This window comes from Octopus bimaculoides, chromosome 13 (assembly GCF_001194135.2).
Source record: "Octopus bimaculoides isolate UCB-OBI-ISO-001 chromosome 13, ASM119413v2, whole genome shotgun sequence".
NCBI lineage: Eukaryota > Metazoa > Mollusca > Cephalopoda > Octopoda > Octopodidae > Octopus > Octopus bimaculoides.
In genome coordinates, this window is record NC_068993.1 from 26055321 (window position 1) to 26060905 (window position 5585).

Below are 5585 nucleotides of genomic sequence, written 5' to 3' on the forward strand. Positions count from 1 at the left end.
ATATACATATATATATACATATGTACATACATATATATATACATATATACATACATATATACATATATATATACATATATATATACATATATATACATATATATACATACATATATATATACATACATATATATATACATACATACATACATACATATATATACATATATATATATATATATACATATATACATATATATATATATACATATATACATATATATATATATACATATATACACATATATATATATATATATATATGATGATAATGATATACATATACCCATATATATATACACACACATATATATATACATATGTATATATATACATATACACACATATTATCATCATCATCATCATATATATATATATACATATTCCAACAGAGATGGTTTGGAAGTCTAAATTCTGTGGCTGTTATCTTATAAATATGTTCCATCAAAACATTCGAGAAAGTCTCCAAACTTCAAAACTTTGGGTGTTCCAGGTTAAGTACCAGTCAAACAATTTGTCCATGAAAAGATGTCAGTTACATGAAAGAATAAATAAATCAAGCCCCAGCTGTTCAACTGATTTGAGGCTGGGTAAAGCAGCAAACAAGAACATCAAAAAGTGTAAATACCAATAGATACACAATCACTCTATTGTTGGCACTGATCAAGCACATGTATATCAGATTAATAATAATAATTTCTTTAATAATAATGATGATGGTGACGATGATGACAATGTTGATAGATATTGGTGATGATGATGATTTCACTGAATGCATTGATAATAAAATTTTTTTTTAACTGATGAATAAAGGTTGTCTGAGAATTAGTGTTGTAGCCTGTCCATTGGAGGAAACGTTTCATAGTAATTTATGGTATAAATACAATGCTAATATTTTTGTAGGAAAGATGCTATAGTTAACAGAATGAACTTAGAATATTACCAGTACTTATTTTATCAACTCCAGAAGGGTAATGGATAATGTTGATCCTAATAGGCTTTGAATTTGGAACATAAAAGGCAAATAACAAAATAAAGTAAAGCATTTTAGCCCAACACACCATTTTGGTACTGTCATTTCTGCAACTTCAACATCAATAATATGAATTTCTAATATAATCACATGGCAAGTTCTATCTGAAAGATGGTTGATAGTTAATTGTACACAATACTTGATGGATATTTTAATATTTTCAACACTTGGAATTTAAACTTGAAATGTGTAGAAGGCATAACTAAATACAACAAATCTCTGCCATCCAACACTCTTAATAGCAAGAATAAATATCATTTACATCGGCACAAGACTAAGAATTTTGAAGAAGAGTAGTCAGTTATATAGTCCACAGTATCTGATACTTATTTTATAGATTCTGGAAGGATAAAAAGCAACATTGGATTTGAACTCAAAACATAAAGAAATGCAATACCAATGAAACAGGGGTATGAAGTTTTAAATACTTTAGAAGAAGGTAAGATGCGATGTTAACACTCATCTGAAGAATATTTTTATAAATGAAATGGAGGAAATTTGATGATTGAAATCTTTATGTTTTGTCAAAGGACATTAGTGACAGGGTGAATGAAAATGCTGAAAGGAGGGATTAAACACAAGCAATAATGTTAGGATATCTAGACACTGTCATTATTATAATGTGATCACAAACAAATAAGATATCTTGGTAAAAAAAAAACCTTTCCTATACATTTAATGATGTGGGATTTAGATTATTAGAATAAAGAAAGCAAAACATTTTATTTGTAATTATTTAGTCCAAGATGGAAAGTGCCCTATACTTTGCAGATCATCCCACCTTTATGAACAAGGCAGGTATTCTAGAGGTCTAGAATTCTAGAAAGAAAAGACAGAATGTAAATATTAGTTTAGAGTGTGTAAAATAGTGGGAATGAAAATCATTAACGGTATAGTATTCATACTTTAATGGAAAACATTAACAATGTGTGTGCATGTAATGGGTGTGAAACAAGAGATAGACTCATTCAGAGTGAAGGATAAATTGTATGGTGCTTTTGTACAGAGTGCAGTGCTACATGGCAGTGAGGCCTGGGCCATGAACGTAGGGGATCTATGAAAGCTAAAAAGAAACAGGGTATGCATGCTTTGCTGGATGTGTAATGTCAATGTGTAGGAATGAGATTTGAACAAATTTGTCTCACTGGCTTAAAACTGGCCCTGATCAAACCCTCTCTAATCACCCAGTTTAGAATTATCACACTATCTCTCCAATGTTTTTTTCAGGTATGGTAGCACCTTTGGGACCTTACAATAGCAAGGTGCAATGAGAAAAAGTACTCAGTAAAATGTGCGATACTTATTCATATAGCAGTACTATCTTAAAGAAACATCTCCATAAACGTACTAAGTAAAATCTCCTAGAGATCAAAATCAACAGAATGTGGAGCATGAAACCAAAATAATATCAGTATTCATTGGAGCTCTAGAAGTTATAAAAAAAGAGAAAAATTCACAAACCATATGCCAGTTAACATCAATATCTACACAGTCCAGGAGATCGCCCTACTGGGAACAGCCAACATACTATGGAGAGTACTGTCAATTAAGTGACATCTTCCCTATGGTACAAAAGAAATTATGCCTTGAATAATAATAACAACATCAACAACAACAATAACAACAATAACAATAATGATTTCAAAATTTGGCACAAGACTAGCAAGTTTAGGGGAGGGGTTAAGTTGATTACATCAACCACAGTGCTCAACTGGTACTTATTTTATTGCCTCCTGAAGGAATGAAAATCAAAGCCAACTTCGGTGGAATTTGAAGTCAGAACATAAAGACAGATGAAATGCCACTAAGCATTTTGCCCATCGAGTTAACAATCCTGCTAGCTCACAGCCTTCTTATTAATAATAATAATGATAATAATAATAATAATGATGATGATGACAATGATGATAACATTAATAATCCTTTCTACTATAGGCATGATGCCTGAAATCTCGGAGGAGGGGACTAGTCAATTACATTGACCCCAGTGCTTGAGTGGTACTTATTTTATCAACCCCAAAAAGATGAAAAGCAAAATCAACCCAGGCGGAATTTGAACTCAGAATGTAAAGACGGTTGAAAGGCCACTAAGCATTTTACCCAGCATGCTAACAATTCTGCCAGCTTGCTTAATAACAACAACAACTACTATTTCAACAATAATAATCCTTTTTGACTCGACAGACTGTCTTCAATTTGCAGATAAGTGGATACAAAAACATAAAATGGACCAATTTACTATGTATTTAGTATCCATGTTGTACTGGAACTACATAGCTTTGCTGATCCAATTAATTTAGTTCCAGGATTCAGTATCTTAGTTCCTTACTCCATTACTTAAATATTTCTATCTACCAAGCAAAATTCTACTTATACAGCATATATGTGCAGTAAACATATGAATAGGACTCCATTTAGATATTCATTCTTACCCTTCACTTTATTGGTACTGCAGTTAGTAATGCTTAGCTTGTCAATTTTCTGCTCTGGGTTGAGTTGCATCATTCACAATCTTGTTACATGTTTAACTCTTTTGATACCAACCCACCCAAGACTACCTCTGGTTCTATGACAAAAACTTCCTTCTTTTAAAGTGATCTCATTTTACATATTCCATTAAAATTTTATGTGAATTTACACCAAACACCAGCTTAAAAATAACAAAGTTAATTTGTTAAAACCATCATTACTTGCAAAATAATTGGAAACAAAAGCCGTGTATTTCAGCAGAAATATTGTAATAAAAGGGTTGACAACAATGGTTAGTGATCCCTGATAAGCCTTAAGACAAAGTTAATCCATGAATCCCCATTTCAAGCTACCCTGTTGATTAACTATGTCAGTGGTCCTCAACCAGGGTCCATATGGCCCTTGGGGGTCTATATAAGAGTTTGTAGTTAAATTTTATGTGCAATAAAACTTGTTATACTTCTACAATTCATAAAATATTTTAACAATTTTTTAATACAATTCCTAATAATATTTAACTACAAAAATATAATAGGATTTTCTTAAACATTGAATAGATATGGGGGTGGGGTGCAGTAAAATAGGAATCAAAGGTGTCTGTAGGCAAAAAAATGGTTGAGAACCACTGAACGAACCTAATGATATAATATTGTGTGTGTGTGTGTGTGTGCGTGCATGCATACATATGTGTGTGTGTGTGTGTGCATGTAGAATACTATTGTATCTTTACAAACGGTACCTTCATCCTCCTGTCAGATTCCAATAGCACTCTGGTATTGGATTATGGTACTTTTTGGACAGTGAGGTTACATGCTCTGGCATATGACACACATACACACACAACCAAGTTGAGATATAGTAAATGGTGATAAGAGAGATTAGTGAAAAAACAAAAAAAAACAAAAGAAATTAATAGCTGAATTAATAAGCACTTATGACTTAGAATAATGAAGCTATTAAAGTTTTCTAGCTATCTAGATCCCTGTTTTGTATTTGGCTATTTTTCTTCATTTATTTGAGTTTTTTCAAAGTTGATATTAATTCAATAAAATGTTTAGTGTGTGTGTGTGTGTGTGTGTGTGTGTGTGTGAGAGAGAGAGAGAGAGAGAGAGAGAGAGAGAGAGAGAGAGAGAGAGAGAGGGGGGGGGAGAAAGAGAGCAACAAGTGTATTACTGATAGTGTATAGTTTAAAAGAAATTGTGCTTATTTGGAAGTAGTCACCTCCAGTACCAGTTGAAGCAAAAGCAATTTGATATTCACATTTGAAGGTTAAATATAGTTCAATGAACCAGTTCCAACAAGTTGCCAACTAAAACATCATAAAGAAACAATAAATTTGCCTTAAAAATCAATACAGTTTTGGTTTTAATGCTTTAGAGCAATTTATTTTATGAAATATTCTATTTGAAATTATTGTTAGTGAGAAAGACCTAGAGTGAACAGAACGTAAGCAGTCTCACAACCCATAAATTTATGACTTTCAATCGAAGTTGTCTCTCAGATATGTGTGACACACAGCCATGTATACACAACAGATAATATGGTAACAGACAGATAAAAAAAACATCAACACAAAAAAAAAACAAGAAATCAAGGAAGAAAATAAGCAACTAAAATGTCATACATATGCAAAAGTAACCAAAACAATATTGAAAACACAAGTTAATATATTTTGATAGTTTCAAACTCTCAAAACACACACACACACACACATGTGCATACACACAAAAAAAAATACCCACACATATTCTTTTACTTGTTTCAGTCATTTGACTGTGGCCATGCTGGAGCACTGCCATAAAGGATTTTTTAGTCAAACAAATCGACCCCAGGACTTATTATTTGTAAGCCTAGTACTTATTCTATCGGTCTCTTTTGCAAAACCACTAAGTTATGGGGAGATAAACACAGACACAAAGACACACACACACACATATATATAAATCTCTGAACGAGGTATAAAGAAACCCGTTGTATATACATGTATATATATATATATATATATATGTGTATATATATATATATATATATATATATATATATATATATATATATATATATATATATATATATATATATATAT

General features: G+C 31.4%; 1 protein-coding gene across 1 annotated transcript in view; it reads right to left on the reverse strand.

Annotated features, from left to right (window-relative positions):
* LOC106871923 (fibrillin-1) overlaps positions 1-5585 on the reverse strand; it is a 694404-nt gene that overhangs the window by 596834 nt on the left and 91985 nt on the right. Inside the window, exon 4 of the mRNA XM_052972376.1 lies at positions 2495-2595. The gene's annotated coding sequence lies outside the window, so the exon portion shown is untranslated. The remainder of the gene's footprint in view (positions 1-2494; positions 2596-5585) is intronic.